Source organism: Narcine bancroftii, chromosome 5, assembly GCF_036971445.1.
Source record: "Narcine bancroftii isolate sNarBan1 chromosome 5, sNarBan1.hap1, whole genome shotgun sequence".
Taxonomy (NCBI): Eukaryota; Metazoa; Chordata; class Chondrichthyes; order Torpediniformes; family Narcinidae; genus Narcine; species Narcine bancroftii.
In genome coordinates this window covers 30,133,964-30,154,161 of record NC_091473.1, presented here as the reverse complement: position 1 = coordinate 30,154,161, position 20,198 = coordinate 30,133,964, and the positions used below count along the sequence as shown (strand labels likewise).

General features: G+C 40.5%; 1 protein-coding gene across 14 annotated transcripts in view; it reads left to right on the top strand.

Annotated features, from left to right (window-relative positions):
• The window catches only part of gpr27 (G protein-coupled receptor 27), a 200,177-nt gene that overhangs the window by 24,200 nt on the left and 155,779 nt on the right, over positions 1–20,198 (top strand). Inside the window, exon 3 of one of the 14 annotated variants that reach the window (XR_011357425.1) lies at positions 7,288–7,514. The exons of the other annotated variants lie outside the window; for them this stretch is intronic. The gene's annotated coding sequence lies outside the window, so the exon portion shown is untranslated. Of the gene's footprint in view, positions 1–7,287; positions 7,515–20,198 lie in introns of those variants that run through there. 14 annotated transcript variants of the gene reach the window in all.

The following is a 20,198-nucleotide window of genomic DNA, read 5'->3' as shown; positions in this document are numbered from 1 at the left end:
GCCACAGCCATCTCATTGGTCATCGTCTCCACCACGGTGGCCATTCATCCGAGTACTCCTTCAGACTTACGAGGCATTGAGGACTGGGAAACAAGTCTTGTGAGACAAGGTTACAGTGCTGGGACTTTTCTCTTTGGAGTGTAGTGGACAGCCAGCACCTGTTTTTCAGGGCAGGATCAGCAAACACCAGAGGACATACGTACAAAGTTAAGGGAGGGAAATTTAGGGGAGACATCAGGGATAAGTATTTTACACAGAGACTTGTGAGTGTCTGGAATCCCTTGCTGGGGATGATGGTGGAGGATGAAACATTGGGGGCATTTAAGAATCTCTTAGACAGACACATGGATAAAATAAAAATAGAGGCTTATGGGATAGGGAGGGTTTAGTACTTTTTTTAGGAAGGAATATTGGAAGGTTAGGAAGGTTGGCACAACATTGAGGGCTGAAGGCCTTGTACTGTGCTCTATGTTCTATATGGTGGCGTGCATCCTAGATAGCAGCCACTGTACCATCCCATGGGTAGCAAGGGGTTAGCTTGGCAGCGACATATCCAGGATGTACCATTTAGCACCTCCAGGGAGCACCCACCTTCACTGGGATATTGGCTGCGGAATCTCTCATGCCAGGATACTCCTGCTCACACTCCCACTGATTTCTTGGTACAATGCTGGCTGTATTGTCTGGACAACATTCCCAAGATCTTCTCACCATTTGGGACTGTGTCAGAATTGTTATTATTATTCTTTAGTTATATATATTTCTTAGTAAAGGCTTTATGGGTGGACAGGGTCACATTTATAGACATACACAATTAAACTCAGAGAGAAGCCATTTTCGGAGTTGCAAAGTCTGGTAAATAACCCAATACAACTAGAAGTGTTTGATCATTGTGTTACAGAGTTCTGTGTTGTGTATTGGCCTATGTGTTCTGTGGTTTTATGGAAAAAGTGACAGTTTACCTTAGAGAGCCAAGGTGAAGGTGGACTGCTGAGAGAGTGGGAGACAGACTGAGCAGGTGGAGAAAATGATCTAAAAATTTCTGGACTTGGACGATAAACCACCACTGGTGATGCTGTGGAGTGGAAGAAGGCCCAGAACATGAGTCATGGTCTGGAGGATAGTTTCGAATGTTGGGATTTCAAAAAGGATGAATATTCCGAAGGCAGCCGGAAGGATCCGGACCAAGCCAGTTGTTCCTCTCTCTCTGCAAGCAACACAAGAAGACAACTTTGAATTTTGTGTTCTCTCTTTTTCTCAGAGATCTTTTGGCTTCAGTTTACCAAACAAACTGAATTTTGTTTATGATCTTTGCTTCGGTTGAGATTGAAGTTTTGTGAGTCTTGTGTGTTTTGTGTTTGTTTTGTGTCTAAGTTTTTTTGTGGGCTGGATGGAAATATAACTTAGTCTTTAATTACATATGTTATATTTAGGCTGTGGAATTTATTAGTTTTACACTGTTATAGAAATTTGCATAGTAACCAGTGGGCATTGTTGTAAAAGCGGGGTGGGGGGGGAAAGTTTGAATTAAAGTTTGAAAGTGAACATTTTGTTAATAAAATAATTGTTCTTCTTTAACCCTGTGTGATATGCCTTCTTTGTGGTTGCTGGTTTGATCTTGTAACAATTGAAATATCTCGGACAATGGGGTTGCTCAAAGAAGAGAACTAATTAAACAAAAGACTGTTGTTAGAATGGAAACTCATATGGCATCATATGACATCTGTTTAAACAAAGCAGGTTTTTGCTTGTGGTCAGCAAACAATTTGAAACCACATTAACTCTTAAACTTTTGGAAGAAATATGCTTCAAACAGAAGCCAGCGGTGAGGTCATGTCAGGTGATTACGCCATTTCAAGAGGCATCTTTAATATTACTGAAGCAAAAACATCTGAGGTCACAAATACAGTAGCCTCCGGTCAGCGATGTACTGTTCATATTGTATACTCTGTCAAGGGAATAGCACAGAATTGCAGTGGCTTTAGAAAGGATGGCCACTTTGCTGTTTCTCTTGGTGCTGCGATGGCATTTTAAATGGCCACTTGTGACTGACCCAATTCTGGGTAAAAGAAAGAAAGATCATTCTTGTTTCTGGATCATTATCATTGTAATGGTTACTTCATCAGACTCATACCTGAGTTTGTGAAATCATCGTGGAAGAAAACACAAGTTCTGAAACCTCCATGCAAGAGAGGTAAATCAATCATATGAAGAAACAATTCTCTGAAAACAACTCTACAAGAATTTTGTGAATTTTAAGAAGGCTGTTGCTTCACACCTACTCCATAATTACTTTTCAGCAACAATTTAAAAGAATCTGACTTTCAAAACAAAACTGACTGAACTTTAAAATCATCTCTTCAGAACTATGCCTGAACTGTAATGGTTTTGGGTTTTTCCCCACACACACATACACACACACACACACACACACACACACACACACACTCGACACTCGTTTGTGCATAGTGGGGTTAATTGGAGTTAAATAAGAAATGTTATGTTAGTAATAATTAATAAAATAATTGTTTTGAAAATACCATTGTCTTGGTGAATTTCTATTGCTGCTGGTCTAGGTACGTAACAGGGGCTTTGAGATTCAGGACATTGTATTGGTCAGATTGTGCACAGTTGATTCTTGAGCCACCCACCCCTCCGAGGGTTGCTGGAAGAATGGCTGTAACTGCTGTGGTGTGAAGTTGGCTGGCGATCATTACCTCCCCAAAACAGGAATATCAAAACACATGGAGCTGGACAGTTTCCCCCTAGAATCTGTTTTCAGTGTTGGCAGGGATCAGTGTTTGCTGCAGCCCTTTTGGTAGCATTCAGGTTATTGGCTCTGTCAGCATATTCATCAGCCACATGTCCAATCACCGCTCCCAGTGCCCCTTTCCTAGCCAGGAGATTTGGCAGCTCCACCTGCCCACAGGCTGCTCCACCTGCCCACCTCTCAATAGGGCATGTCGATTTATTTATATTGGAAAATATCGAAGGAAAAAGACCTAAGTTGAAACTATCAATGTACCAATAGAAATTTGTTAAAATAGCATCATTGGTGGCAAGGAAATGTATTGCAGTGACCTGGAAATCAGATCCACACTTGGGTATGGGAAGGTGGAATGCAGAAATTCAAAGCTGTTTCCCCTTGGAGAAAACTACATACAATTTGAGAAATATAGATGGAATATTTCTGCAAATTTGTAGCCCATATATGCAAATTTTATGTATAAATATATAGTGGTGATCTTCCAGCCTCTTGAGATCTGTGTTATACTTCTTCCCTAAATTGATCATATAAACCTTGTTGGAGTCCTGTGTGTTGAGAAGCGATCCTCTGAGAAATCCATGATACTATCTTTTTCTACTTCTTTATATTACAATATATTCTTTTTTTACATATCATTTTTTTGGGGAGGGAGGGTATAGGATGGGAGGGAAGTGTCTATAACCATCATGTAAAGATTGAAATTTTCTTAAATTTAAACATTTGCTGTTTTCTGTAATTATTTATTAATTACATGTAGGGATTTGGACTTTGTCTTTATCTATCTGGATGGCATTCTGGTCGCCAGCCGCAGCTGCGAAGAACACAAGGCCCATTTCCGTACCCTGTTCACTCGTCTGGCAGATTTTGGCCTCACGGTCAACAAGGCTAAATGCCAGTTTGGGAAACAAACATTGCAGTTCCTGGGGCACACCATCTCAGCATCTGGGGCAGCTCTGGCACCGGAGAAAGTGGCAGCCGTCCGGTGTTTCCCCAAACCCTCCACCCTTAAAGGCCAACAAGAATTTGTGGGGATGGTAAATTTCTACTATAGATTCATCCCCAGCGCTGCCTGCATCATGTGCCCTCAATTCACGCTGATCACGGCAAAGGAGAAGACCCTAGCCTGGTCGGAGGAGGCGGACGAGGCCTTCACAGTGACAAAACAGGCCCTTGCTGGGGAAACGTTACTGGTACACCCGCGCCCGGAAACACACACAGCGGTTTCAGTCGACGTTTTGGCTGCGGCAGTCTGGGAAGTATTGGAACAGTGGATGGATGGACAATGGCGCCTGCTGGCCTTTTTCAGTAAGCAGTTGCAGTCGCCAGAGCTTAAATACAGCACGTTCGACTGGGAGCTCCTGGCGCTGTGCCTGGCCATCCACTACTTTCATTATTTCTTGGAGGGCATAACTTTCAAAAACTTCACTGATCATAAGCCCATCACACAAGCACTGGCTATGGCCAAGGACCCGTGGTCTGCCAGGCAGCAGTGGCACCTTTCCTACGATTTCGAATCTCCCGCCCGGCCTCGACTACATGGAACTGGTGCAGGACAAACTGCACAATGCCAAAACACGAGTCCTCCAGACCGCCATCTTGGGTCTGCATCTCGAGGATATCCGGCTACCCGACTCCCCTCAGGTGCTGCTCTGCGACACCTCCACTGGCCCACTGCACCCAGTAGTTCCACAGGAGTGGAGGGTGATGGTCATCAGCTCGATCCACAATCTCACTCATCCCTCAATAAAGGCAAACATGAGGATGGTGGCACAACAATTCATCTGGCATGGGCTCAAAAAAGAGGTGGCGGAGTTGGCCAGGAACTGCACCAGGTGCCAGGCTTCTAAAATTCACAGGCACACACCCTATCCAACATTTCGACTCGGCCATGCGGAGGTTCCAACACATCCACGTGGATGTTGTGGGCCCATTGCCGGTGTCCAATGAGTTGTGCTACCTTTTTACGATAGTGGACAGAGCAGTAAGATGGCCGGAAGCCATCTGGTCCGTGAGGCATCGGCGGAGACTTGTGCCAGAGCCCTGGTCAGCCAATGGATCACTTGTTTCAGCGTGCCGGCGCACATCACAAGTGACAGAGACACCAAGTTAACCTCTGCACTATGGGCTCAGCTGGTGAAGCTTTTGGGGGTAACATTCCACCACACCACAGCCTACCACCCACAGTCAACGGGTTGGTGGAGAGGTTCCACCGACACTTAAAGTCCGCTCTGATGGCAAGACTTTCCGGACTGGACTGGGCAAATGAGTTACCCAGGGTCCCCCTCGGGATCATAATGGCGCCCAAGGAAGATCTGTAAGCCTCGTTGGTGGAGATGGTATACGGTGCCCAACTCTCCCTACCAAACGAATTTTTTGCCCCGAGGCTGATGCAACACCCAAAGAAGGTGAGCTGCTAGCGGACCTCCGCAAAAGACTGGCCAACCTAACCCTGCCACCCCCATCACACCACGGCACCCAACCATCTCATAGACTCAAGGAACTGGATGCGGCGCAGTTTGTATTTGTCCGGAGAGGACCACAGGGGGCCCCATTTCAGCGCCCATACGAAGGGCCTCATAAGGTCCTCCGATGGTCGGGTGGGACTTTTACCCTGGATGTGGGGGGATGGAGGAACTGTGGACCGCTTAAAAGCAGCTCATTTGGACATCCCAGTTGGTGCAGACGGCCATGCCCAAGCACCGGGGATGCCTGCCAAAGCGGTGGGATATGTAGCTGGTTCTGGGGGTGGGGAGGGGGGGGTTGTGTGGCGGCACACATTCTCATGGCAAACCAGCCCTGTGTGTATCGCCATGTGGCAGGACAGCCATTGGAATATGGTGTCATCAGGGTTTCTCGCTGACTCCAGCCTCCCTTCCAGTGTGCGCCCTGGGCAGCGATTATGATGTCACCATGCATGTGGTGGCTGAGCCTGTACTGCCCTTAAAGGGGCGCGCACTGAATTTGAATGAACAGTCATTAACGACCATTGGTGTGGTGACTGTGCTTTCTCCAGTTGCACAGAGCACCACAAATTAACATTAAGAACAGATATTGGTCCTTCCATTTTATCCTTGCCTTCTTCGGTATAGATGTGATTATTGTCTCCTTCCAACTGGGTGGTATTTGCATCTTTTTTAAAGCCCAGTTCAATGTGGTGAGTAAAACTGGAATTAAATCATTTTTATAATTTTTATACCACTCTGCCAAAAATCCATCTGATCCTGGTGACTTGCTTAATTTAAATCTACTAATTGCAATTTTTACTTCAACTTCAGCAGTGAATGTTCTCTTTTGGTTAAAATGGGTAACTCATTCAAGAAGGTGTCAATCTGAGTTTTGCTTCCCCCTGGAACTTTGGAGTGCAGAGTTTTATAAAACACTTCAAAAGCTTCTTGAATTTCACTTAGCTTATTTTTTTAAATCTCTTTTGTTCTTGGATCTCTAATTCTATGAATTGTATTTTCTGCTATCTTTTTTCTCAATTTCCATGCCAATATTTTCATAGAATTATATCCACTTTATAGTGCCTCTATTTCAAAAACATTAATTTTTTTTTCCTGATTTTTTTTGTGTAGCCAGAGTATTAATTCATGTCAAGTCGCATTTATCTGTCGTTCATAGCATAACCATTGTTGTGTACAGTGAAAATGAGTTAGCATTTCTAATTTCATTTCTAATTTTTAAAAACATTAACTCAATTATTTTTTCAAGTTCCTTCAGTTTATTTTGTAATTCCTCTCATGTTATTCCTTTTTTTTTCTTATATGAAGATATTGCTATAATTTTCCCTCTCAAGACAGCGTTCAGAGAGTACATGAAATAGGAGGTAAAACCATTATCATTAAATTCTAAGTAAAGATCAATTTCTTTTTTTAATTTGTTCCTTAAAATGAGATAATTGAGTAGATTTGAATTTAGTTTCCAAATAATGTTCTTTGGATGCAGGTCAAAATCAAAGATAAATATATAGGTGCAAGGTCACTTTTATCTATTATCCCAATTCCACAGATACTTATTTTGTCTTTATCTTTTCCAAATGTTATAAAATAGTCTATTCTTGTATATGAAGAGTGGAGGCAGAGTAATGAGTGTAATTTTTTTCTGTCAGGGAAAAAGGTTTTTTTATTGGAAAAGTCTAACTTTGGTTATAATTGTAAATTTAAGTCTTGCCAACATATCAAGAGATCGTCTGTTTCTGATACCATAATATTAGTAATTTACTGGAAAAAAATAATATCACTTCTTGGAGGTGTGTATATATTCATTTATTCAATAGAATAATTGGATTCCCATCTATATTCCCTCTTACTTGAATATATCTGCCCTCCTTATCTTTCATTTCAAATACGTTTTCAAAATTTTGCTTGTTTGCAATGAGAATAGCAACTCCCTCACCTATGTCATGTCATAGGTGAGGAGAAAAACAAATTAGTGAAGCCCATTCTCTTTAGTTTTTCATGTTCATTATCATTTAAATGAGCTTCAATATACTACATGGATTTGTTCTTTCTTCATTTTAGATAGAATTTTAGGCATCACCTACGGCTCCTAGAACGCTTCCACCAGCGTTGTCTCCGCTCCATCCTCAACATTCACTGGAGCGCCTTCATCCCTAACGTCGAAGTACTCGAGATGGCAGAGGCCGACAGCATCGAGTCCATGCTGCTGAAGATCCAGCTGCGCTGGGTGGGTCACGTCTCCAGAATGGAGGACCATCGCCTTCCCAAGATCATGTTATATGGCGAGCTCTCCACTGGCCACCGTGACAGAGGTGCACCAAAGAAGAGGTACAAGGACTGCCTAAAGAAATCTCTTGGTGCCTGCCACATTGACCACCGCCAGTGGGCTGATATCGCCTCAAACCGTGCATCTTGGCGCCTCACAGTTCGGCGGGCAGCAACCTCCTTTGAAGAAGACCGCAGAGCCCACCTCACTGACAAAAGACAAAGGAGGAAAAACCCAACACCCAACCCCAACCAACCAATTTTCCCCTGCAACCGCTGCAACCGTGTCTGCCTGTCCCGCATCGGACTTGGCAGCCACAAACGAGCCTGCAGCTGACGTGGACATTTACCCCCTCCATAAATCTTCGTCAGTGAAGCCAAGCCAAAGAAAAAAAGAAACATTAAACGTAATGAATTTTTACCTTATCCTTATCCATGTGTATTTATCTGTCAATATATCATTGAAATTAGCAGAATATTGCTTAATCAATTTACCAGTACTCCCTGAAGAAATACAAACCAAGAAACGTGAGTGAAAAAAAAGACAACAAAAATGTGATCCAAGCCTGGGGTCTCTAATAAATGACACTGAATTAGGCTAGAGAATGTGTCTAGCTGTGGAGGATAGCCTCTCTTATCTTGAGTTGAGGGCATTAGCAGAAGTTTGTTTATCTCTGAGTGAATGTCATTGAAAATCCCTTGGATGGTGAATGTTTGCACAGCTGTGGACATCATTTTATTATATTGGGCAAAAGAAAATCAGTACTAGCAAGCACATATCACCTGTTACGGGTGGTACAATTGGCATAGTCATTAGCGTAACACCTTTACAACACCAGCAATTGGTTCCGTGGTTGAAACCCTGAGCTGTTTGTAAGGTGTTTGTATGATTTCCCTGTGTCTGCGTGGGTTTTTCTTGGGACCTCCAGTTTGCTCCCACTGTTCGAATCATACTGGGGTATATGTTAATTGGTGTAAATTCGGCAGCATGGACTGGTGGGCCCAATTTATACTCAATAAACCTACACCCTGAAGGTTTACTACATTGTTACTGTGCTGCATGTCTAAGTTTAAAAAAAAATTAAAAAACAAATCTCCCCAAAATTGAGCTGATATTGTTAGTTATTGTGCCAATACCACTTGTAACGTGACCCATCCACATCTCCAGAATGGAGGACCATCGCCTTCCCAAGATCGTGTTATATGGCGAGCTCTCCACTGGCCACCGTGACAGTGGTGCACCAAAGAAAAAGTACAAGGACTGCCTAAAGAAATCTCTTGGTGCCTGCCACATTGACCACTGCCAGTGGGCTGATAACGCCTCAAACCGTGCATCTTGGCGCCTCACAGTTTGGCGGGCAGCAACCTCCTTTGAATAAGACCGCAGAGCCCACCTCACTGACAAAAGGCAAAGGAGGAAAAACCCAACACCCAACCCCAACCAACCAATTTTCCCCTGCAACCGCTGCAATCGTGTCTGCCTGTCCCGCATCGGACTTGTCAGCCACAAACGAGCCTGCAGCTGACGTGGACTTTTTACCCCCTCCATAAATCTTCGTCCGCGAAGCCAAGCCAAAAGAGACCACTTGTAACAGGTGCAAAATATCTTTATTCCACATTAATACTATTTTATCTAAGGCACAGTGTTATGTGGGCATTGTAGAAATTAATTTCAATCTCATAGTTATTCCCAAACCATTTAATAGATAGGTATTGCCCAGATGTAACATGAAAACAATATTGGTCGCATTCATAGAAAACAGGTTGTGAAGATGGTACATGGCTATTCTTTTGAGAACATGGATCAAACAGTGGTGAATGGAAAACTGGCAAGTGTATTAGCAAGATTATGTCCATGCAAAAGATACCTAAGATCGGACAGTCCAAGGACAACAACAACCAAGTGTAATGACATTTTTAATAAAAAGGAGAATGCCTATTTTTCTCTGTAAATAACAAGATCATACTTAAACGATCATATATATTTTCAGAGATACACCTGTATCTCAATGTCAATTTTTGTTTGAATTATATCTAAAATTATGGTAATTAGGTACTTACACATGCAGTATTAAATTAGGTGTATCTCTGAAATATTGCATATTCTGAGTAAAGTGAGCAGTGGACAAAGAGAGCAGCAGGTCAAATTTGTGATAATCGGTATGAGAGAGGAAAAAGACATCTATTCAAAGTCTTTTCAGTCCAGTTTGTGGATAAGACTGCATTAGAATTAGCAGCTAGCAAAGAACTCTTGGCATAACATATTTGCTTTGTTAAGATTGATTGTGCCGTAGGATTTTGGTAAGGGAATCACGTTCATTTATTTCAGTTTTAATAAAAAATATCCACCATAAGTGGATTTGAAAAGAATTTTAAAAATAAATGAGGAGGTATAAAATGATGTATATCTGATGATAAACTCTTTAATACTTAATGTCTTGGTAAATTAATTATGTTTGTTGTCATGGAAACTAAAAGCTTACCTAACTCAAGATGTAATTGTTCACTGTTTCATTTTTAGCAAGAATGCATATTATGCTGTTATATATTTATTGACCCTCAATGGAAAGCATCAAATCAGAAGTGAAGCAAATCAATATAGTCATGAGTGCAGGATATATTTGTGGAAATGTGAGAAAATTATCAACTAGTAATCACCCAGGCTGAAATAAAGTCCTGTTGTAGAAGTACTGAGATCAGACCTTGGGGGTGTTATGTGCAATGCAGTGGTGCATCATACAACAGAGAAACAAGCAATGTCTTTTCCTTACTAATTTGTGATTTTACCACATCTCACTTTAGTTTTCAATTTTGGAACATTGGAATATGGTGCAGAGACTGGTTGTTAAGTTTAAAGGTAAGAGTCAGAATGATAGAGTTGCACAGCACAGATAGGTATACAGTAGGCTCAGACCCTTTTCCCCTCCTTTACTCCAACTCCCTTCCCTCTCCATTTATGGAGCTACCCCCCCATCACCTCAGCTTTTTCCCTTCTATCCTTCCACTACATCTACCTCTTCACCTGTGCTCCTTCCCTGCCCTTTCCTCCCTCCTCCCCTCACCTTTTTTATTCAGACACCTGCCTGCTCTTTGCTCATCCCTTGATGAAGGGTTCAGGCCTGGAACATTGGTTACCATTTACTTCCTGTGTGATCTTCTCCAGCATTTTTGTGCATTGCACAGACTTGAGTCTTTCAGCTTACCAGGTCCACACCAAATATTGCACCCATCGACACAATATAATTAGGTTCATAGTCTTAATTAAATGCCTGGTGAATTAGGTACTCGTGTACCCCAAGAATGGCTACCCAATGTTTTAGGAAGTTATAACGTGATGTCCCAGTTCTTAATTTTTATGCCACAGCTGATGAAGGCACACATCCCATTTGTTTTCTTCACTGACTTCTCCAACTCTGCTTCTTACTTGTTGTGGAATGCTCTTCCTGAGAAAGTATTGCCTTCAATAGGATCTCAGGCAGAGCATTGCACATTTCAGTCATTATCTGCGGTGACATATTCCCTTCAGATCTCTTCCCCCCACCCCTCCCTGCTCCCTCCAAATCTATTTCTCACCCAAAATTTCTTCACCACACAGGGAAAAAAAAGATTCCTACGTCTATCTATGCCCCTCATAATTTTGTATATCTTTATTAGATCAGCCCTCCTCCTCCTCAGATCCAGGTAACACAAGCACAGCCTTTCCAATCTCTCCTTATAGCAGTTAAGGCAACATCCTGGTGAATTCTCTCAAACCTCTTTCTCCAGCATGATCACACTGTCCCTAAAGTATGTGGACCAAAACGACACACAATATCTCAAGAGTGGCCTAACCAACGTTTGATAAGGTTGTAACATCACAGCTCTTCTATGAAATAGCTGATAAAGCCAAGCATCCAATTTGTCCTATTTAGTGTCCTGTACTGCTACTTTTACAAATTTTTAGATGTACTCCAAAGTCTCCTTGTTCATCTACATTATGTCCTATGTCTTACCCTTGTTTGTTCTTCCAAAATGTATCATCTCACATTAGTGTTCCACCCATCTTTCCATCGGATGTGTTACACTTCAGGCATCTATCTCTGTTTTCACAACTATTGTGCCACAACAAACTTATAAATTGTACCTCTTACATTTACATCTGAGTTGTTATTGTTTATCAAAAAACAACAAGCTTTTTGTCACCAATCTCTGGAACACATCACAACTCACAATCTTCCAATCAGCAAACAACATTCTACCAATATCCTCTGCCTCTTATTACAGATCCAATTTTAATTTAATTTAGAGATACAGCATGGGAATTGGCCTTTCTGGCCCACAAGCCCATGCTACCCAAATACACCCATGTGGCCAATTAACCTATGAACCCCACACATCTTTGGAACATGTGAGGAAATTGGTTCTACTTTGTCAGTTTTACCTGGATCCCCTGGGCTCCAACCTACCATACAGGATCTTGTCATGTACCTTACTCAAGTCTATATAGACCATATAATCAATAAATATGCTTAGTAAACTCTTAAGAAAAAAAAAATCAGTTAGTGAGACATGATTTCCTATGAAAAAAGCCATGTTGACTGTCCCCAATCATTCCCTGGCTTAGAATGTTTTTCCAGTAGCTTTCCTACCTCTGATGTAAGACTCACAGCTCCTATTTCACCTTTTTAAGACAATGGAACAACATTTGCTATCCTTCAAATAATTTGATACCCCAACTGTGACAAATGAAGTTACAAAAAAAAGTCACTTTCTAGGCCCAGGAATCCCTTCCCTTGTCTCCCTTTGCAACCAGGATATATTTCATTCAGACCTGGAATTTTCTCAGCTTTATGTGGTTCAAGATATCCAATAACTCTCCTTCTGAATGATGACATGCTCCAGAATAATACAATCTCTTTCCCTGAACTGTATCTCTCATATCTTTCTCCCATGTGAATACAGATAAGAAGCATTCGTTTAGGACGAGTAAGAGCTCCCTATACGCATTACCCCTTCCCCCAGGTTTCAAGTAGTCCTAATTTTCCCCAGCTAAAAACAATCTGCTGGAGAACTCAATGCGTCAAGCAACATCAGTGAGACAAAAAGAACGGGGATGTTTCAAGCCAAAATCCTTTATCGATATTTCAGCATGTCTTTGTTTCGGATTTCAGCATCTGCATTCTCCTATGTGTACCCTATACTTTCCTGGTTCTTTTGCTTCTAATATAACAGAGGTGATTAATTATTTTACTCCTAATATAATAGAGGAATTGAAAGAAACACAAAAATTGCAGATGCTGGAATCTTAACCAAGCAATGAACTGCTGGAGGAACTCAATAGGTCAAGCTGTTCTGCTACAAGTAAAACTGTTTAGCTCAAATAATATGTGGCATGCATAGAACCCTCTGGACTCCTTACATCTTGAGATGTGGTTGCTTTGCTACACATTCATTTAATCCCCAGAGATGGCATGGATGTCATGAAATATGTAATGTCATGTCCAATGTGTAAATTTGTATTTTAGTCCATAAATAAAAAATGATTGATTTAAATCTCTTTATATGTTTTGATATGTTAATATATTTGATTCACAACAATAATCAACAGTATCTTGTTATTTCCTGTTGACATTGATGCCTTAAAGATAACAAACAATTGACCTGAAGAATTACTGATTGACATAACACATAGGATTAAGCTTTTTATCCTCAAGGAACATCACCATGATCTACAGAACAAATGTTATTTCACATAATGCAAATGGAGTACTAGGTAATCTCTCCACTTACAACACATCAGAATTTTTTCACACACACCTACAGAGAAGGCAAGGAAATTAAAAACTTCCAATTTAAAATTGGAACTCAATCAGGTATAACACTAATCAATTAATATTACTGATATAATCGATAGCTTTTGAAATGTTTTGTCCAAAACTTGTAATGAAATGAAGGTTACTAGATTTAATATATATTCCAATGATCTCCAACTCTTCCTAAGCAAAATAATGTGGTACAAAGTCACAACAATTTGTTGACATTCCAATATTTATAAAGTGCCACTAACTCCTAAACCACATTATAAAGCAAACTATTGAAGGAAGTTCGATAAATAGTTGCAGTGCCAAAGGCAAAGAGCAAGTGTGTTTGGTTAAATGACCCTATGAGAGAACTGGGACTTGCAAGAAGGGCAAGTTAGGTTCCTTCTGTGCAGCATCATTTTACCTGTCTAACCTCACCACATAAAGAAATATACTTTAATTAGGAATGCTACCCAAGGCAATTATTGGATATTTCACAAACCAGTTCCATACAAGATGGCTAAATAGCAAATTCCCCCAATGGTGCACTGAATCAATACCCCCAACTCTGGTGCCATTCAGGAGACATTTAAAAGAATCAAAATATCTTAAAAATATCAGTGGCCATGTCTCAATATACATGGCACACAGACAAATTGTTTGGAAAATCACATTGTGCCTGTGCAAACTTTGTGAAAGTAATAAGACAATAATTTTGAATCAAGTGAGTGTATATGAAGTATTTTTAGAGAAGGAATAAGGTGCCATATAAAAAAAAAGATCTTTCTTTGCTGCTTAGGACAGTTCCATAAAGTGCAGACAATGGCATGCTCAAAACAGAGAATTTTAAAGTAAAATAAATTAAAAAAAGAAAGTAGAATACTTGGCAAAAACTTCCATCGACATATATAAAACACCTTTCCTTGTACTGGAAAGCCATGCTATAGGAGACTGATGGTAAAGGGAGTACATACTGCTGGAAATAGAAAATAAATGATGGTTGATATATGTTGTCTCAGCTAAGTTGGCAGAATTTCACCACTGTCAATTTGGTGTAAAATACAAACTCATCAATATGGCGAGTTCTCCACTGGCCACCGAGACAGAGGTGCACCAAAGAAGAAGTACAAGGACTGCCTAAAGAAATCTCTTGGTGCCTGCCACATTGACCACCGCCAGTGGGCTGATATCGCCTCAAACCGTGCATCTTGACGCCTCACAGTTCAGCGGGCAGCAACCTCCTTTGAAGAAGACCGCAGAGTCCACCTCACTGACAAAAGACAAAGGAGGAAAAACCCAACACCCAACCCCAACCAACCAATTTTCCCTTGCAACCGCTGCAACCGTGTCTGCCTGTCCCACATCGGACTTGTCAGCCACAATCGAGCCTGCAGCTGACGTGGACATTACCCCTCCATAAATCTTTATCTGCGAAGCCAAGCCAAAGAAGAAGAAGAATGGAAGCAACATCATTTTTTCCTCATCAAAAAATGTCATTTCTATAACCTAAATTCATGGATATATTCATAGAGGTGGAAAAGCATGAGAATGGGGAATCCCATGTTTTGCTTTGTTTTTGCTGATTGCACTATGTTGTGGAGCCATATATATAAAAATAAAGTAATGTTTCATATTAATTTATTGAAGCCTTAAATTCTTCCAAAGAAAAGGTACAAGGACTGCCTAAAGAAATCTCTTGGTGCCTGCCACATTGACCACCGCCAGTGGGCTGATAACGCCTCAAACCGTGCATCTTGGCGCCTCACAGTTTGGCGGGCAGCAGCCTCCTTTGAAGAAGACCGCAGAGCCCACCTCACTGACAAAAGGCAAAGGAGGAAAAACCCAACACCCAACCCCAACCAACCAATTTTCCCTTGCAACCGCTGCAATCGTGTCTGCCTGTCCCGCATCGGACTTGTCAGCCACAAACGAGCCTGCAGCTGACGTGGACTTTTTTACCCCCTCCATAAATCTTCGTCCGCGAAGCCAAGCCAAAGAAGAAGAAATACTGTATGTTGCTTCTGATGGAGAATTTATTCACCAATAATCCAGATGCCTTAACTAATTCTTTCCAAACTTTCCAAACTTTCCAGAAAGTTCAAATGAGATAAACTAGGTTGGAAGACAAAAAACAATGATATTCATAATTTGTAATATTTATTTGGATTAAGAACAAACAACACAACATCAAATTTTATTGCTTGTATCAAAGTGGTTTGAGGAATTAGTGTCTAGCTTATGAAGAAGTAGAATGTAACATAGAACGGTATTGGAAGATTATAGGTAGTTTAGTGACAAATCATAGAAAAACATGAATAATGATGAAAGGATCCATTTTAGTCACAAAAATAAATCAATTATCCTTGATTCAAGGGAACCAAGGATAGAACATTGAATAGTCCAGGACAGGAGCAGGCCCTTTGACCCACTATCTCTGTGCTGACCATGATGCCAACCTAGGCTAACATCATCTGTCTGCACATGGTCCATATCCATCTGTTCCATGCCTGTTCATGTGTTTGTTCTTTTTATAGTGTTCTAGTCAGAAATGGACACAATTCTCCCAATGTGGAACACAAATGTGTAAAATACAAGAGTTTTACACAGCTGCAACATGACTTGACAACTTTCATTGCTCTGAATGATGAAGGCCCGCATGCTTTATACCTCTTATCCACCCTGTCCACTCATGTTGCCACTTTCAGGGAGCTCTGTGTATCAACACTCCTTTGGATCCTGCCAGTTACTATACTCTTTCCTCTTGCTTTTGATATCACTTTACAGTTGCCCAGATGAAACTCTGTCTGACATTTCTCCAAACAAATTTCCAACTGATCTGTATCCTGCTCTAATCTTAGACAACCGTCTTCACAATTCACATCTTCACCAAGATTTATGTCATCTAATACAAGTAAACAAAACTTTGCAGTCCCTGAAAATCAATGTCACGGGTTAGCGAATCTAACAAAACACTTGGATTTGTTTAACTATGGATACAATTTAAAAAATAATGAGGTTACTTTAACCTTAAAATAGATCAATACCAGTGTTATGCACAAATCTGATTTACTACCAAAAAAAAGTGACATGGATGAACCAGAGAGAGCATATTGAAAGTATAGAACTAAAACTAAGAGAATGCATCTGGAGGGAAAAATTGAACAGTTAGAGGTGATCTGAAACTGCTGATTAAATTACAAATTGATTTAACAAAGTCGAATAAGGAGAACATATTAACATCTTTGTGAGAATTCAGTTCTACACTCCACAAACACAAAATAGTTACCAATAAACCTAACAGGGAACTAAGAAGTTTGTCTGTTCAGAGAGTAGCATGAATTACTGAAAGTCCTCAATGTTATACATTAAGCTGACTGATTTCATCCATTAGAGGCTGATTCAGGTTGATTTGTCTCCTATCACTGAAGAAATATAATCCCATTTTATATTTTGTTATAAATTAAGGGAATGAAATCATAGTGTGAACATTTGAGAGTGTGCATATTCAGCAATTTTGGGGTAAAGGAAATGAGAAAAATGAATGCACAGCAATGCCATTGTCAGAATATAATTAGATTTATATATTTTTTTATTGTCATGTAATAATACAAAAATGTAATATACACAAAATTGACTTTTATCTGCATTTAGGCGAACAACGAGTTGTTAGCGTTGCCCGGCGCCCCTAACAATAAGAGAAAGAAAGGTAGAGACCCTTCAGTGACACTGAGTATTTGTTGATTTGCCTCCAGTGTTACTGCAGCCTTTGCAGCCTCACAGACTCCTGTTCAATCCATTGGCAACCCGAGCTCCAGATCTAAACCTCCGATATGATCAGGAAGCTTTCAGTGACCAAGGCCCTTCGAGACCACTTCTTGCCTTCATCACTCTCTCAAATCCCAGTTCCAATACCTGGTTCCCATGAGCCAGTCTCCACCAGCCTGTGTGGGTTCTTTGACCATGTTGCCAGCAGCCCACAGCCAGTGCAAGTCCTGTGAGCGGAAGATGCCAACAAACCACAGCCTCTGTGGGACCATCAGCCGCTGAGCCCCTCGCTGGTCCACTGCTGTGGTCACCTTCCCTGTTGGGCCATCTCTCAGCCTTGTCCTTCCAAAAGGGTGATGTTCTCCCATTTCTGGTGTCCTGCACCAGTCCACTGCTCCCCTGGAGTTTGCAACCCCTTGTGATTCACTGCCCAGCAGAGGTGGTGGCTTCTTGGCCACAGACCTCTATCGTTACAGGATATTAAAAAAAAATTAAAGGAAATGGGAAATGAATAATGACAGCAGGGACATTTCTCAAATTTTAAATAATTCCAGTTTATATTTTCAATGAACATCTTAATTAATTAGAATCAGTGATGGAAGCAGAACCAATACACCATTGACAGCAGACCCACTGTGTCCTTCTGCTTCGACCTTCCATTTGAGTCGCAACTCTCATTAGCTCTTTCTAAAAACAAACTGTTGGTAGCATGGTGCATAAATTCATGGGAATCAGTATTGATTTGTTGCATATGTATTTTGTTCTTAATGTAGTAATTTTGAGGAACAGTTCTAAAAGTCATAATTCATTTGCAATTAGCATATGTAAGTTCTCAAAAAAAAGCTAATATATATATGCAGTTGAACTGCACTAACCCCAGTTCATTTTCTGGTAGACAGATGATGTGAGAGATAACTGTCTACTTTCTCGACAATCAGTACATTACACTGATAGCAATGTGTCATGGGGCAATTGCATAGGTTTTTAACAATTAAGCAAATGTTTGTTATAAAATTCATTCCATTTCAAGTGGATTTGGGACAGGCCAAACTGACTCAGTGATTGTGGCCTGAAGCTGTAACTGGTGATGATTGCTTTTCTTGAACCTAACTGGTTAGAAACACTGAGATCAAATCAATTATTCATCTTTGCATGCAATTTAAATTACTTGGAATGCTAAAAGTGCATTTTAGATATGTAGCACACTCACAGAGTATGTCATAATTTTGCCTTCAAAACATGGACAGGTTTCTTTGCAGAATTAGTAGCCCTGCATTTCATCGTGGGTCTGTGCAAATGTGAGAGAAACTGCCAAGGACAAAATAACTGTTTATCACCAGTTAGCAGGCTGAGACACCTGTCAATGTTTGAGCTGGTAATGTAAATGCTGAGCCTGACCAGTTGCTTGTTTGACTGGTTTCCCAGTTTGAACTTAACAACATCCTTGCAAACATCAAAAAGGAGATATGTACCTTTCATTTTCATAAGTTATTTGCATGAAAAATGTATTGGGCGGTTCCCGTGACATCATTCTTCAGAATGGTTGCCTAAATAAAAGCTCCTCTGGAAAAACAATTATTAAGCCTTGTTAATCTGCCAAATACAAGATTTATCCAAAATATATGAACTGATAAAGGAGGCAAGAGTGAGGAAAATTAATGAAGGGAAAAAAAACATCACTGCTGAGCCTGTGGAAGAGGGGGATGCAACAAAACTAACATTGGGCCTTGTGTAGGCAAAGGAGCAAATCTAATAAAAATTCTGGAAGAGATAAGGGAATATCAAAAAGACCTAAAACAGCAATTAAATGATATCAAGTCAGAGCTCACCAATGCTAATAAAAAAATAGAGGTGGCAGAGACACAAATTGAAAAGGTGGAAGGTTGAGTTCAAAATGTGGAACGGATACTGATAACTACATTGAATTAATAAGAAAATAAACTACTCAATCAAGAAGGAAGCTCATGAAGTAATAATATTAGGATATATTATGTTCCCGAAGGTGCAGAGGACCAATGTATGGTGGAGTTTGTAGAAAAGTTACTGCAGGACACACTGAACATTCCCCCGAATATGAAACTTAAGATTGAGAGTGTACATCACGTGCTCGTCCCAAGGCCTTCTGGAGACGGAAGATAAACCATGGTCAATAGTAATCAGGTTCTTTCAGTAAAAACCAAAGCAGAGATTGTGCGCAGGACCCGGGGAAAGAAAAATATATTTTTGAATGGGAAATTAATATATTTTTTATCACGATTACCCCACAGTGGTCCTGGAGAAATGTAATGAATATACTAAAGCAAAGCTAGTATTAAAGCAAAGAAAGATTAGCTTCCAGACTCAATACCCTGCCAAACTGCAAGTGTTTTATGAAGACGAGGCGCAGCTGTATCAGACAGTGCAAGAAGCGACTGCAGATGTGAAGGACAGAGGGTTGTCTGTCAGCATGGTCAAACTGAAGGAAAGCTTGTCTGAGCAACCATCCTGCTCTATTTTGGAAATTGTGACAGAATCGAGAAAGCAGTGGTTGGGAGGAGGGCAAGAGAAGAATGTCAGGAAGAGATTATGAGTTTTTAGAAGACAGACCTCACCCCCTCCAGAAGACTCATAAGATCTGACTAAATTAAAAGTATTGATAAGTTAAACAGAAGCAAAAACAGATGGTGCTATACTTATCTCAAAAAGTACATATTATAAGGTGTCTTTATATTACTTAATTATTGTATTTTTTATTCTATCATTCACTCCTCTTTCCCCATATAAATGAGAATATAAACATCGGAGGAATACAAAGGGAAGTCTTTTCTGTATAATGAACATAGTTTTTTTACAGGTACTACAATGGGGGCCCTCAAATCACAGAAAAGGGAGGCTATCCCCCACAGCTAGATGCTTTCTCTAGCCCAATTCAGGGACATTTATTAGAGGCCCAATCACACTTTTGTTGTCTTTTTTTTCACTCATGTTTCTTGGTTCGTATCTGTTCAGGGATTACCGGTAGATCAATTAAGCTATATTCTGCTAATTTCAATGACAGATAAATACACATGGTAAGGATAAGATACAATTCATTTTTTTTTAAATGTTAGTGGGCTGTTAAATCCTATCAAACATAGTAAAATTCTTTCTAAAATAAAGAAAGAACAAGCCCATGTAGTATAT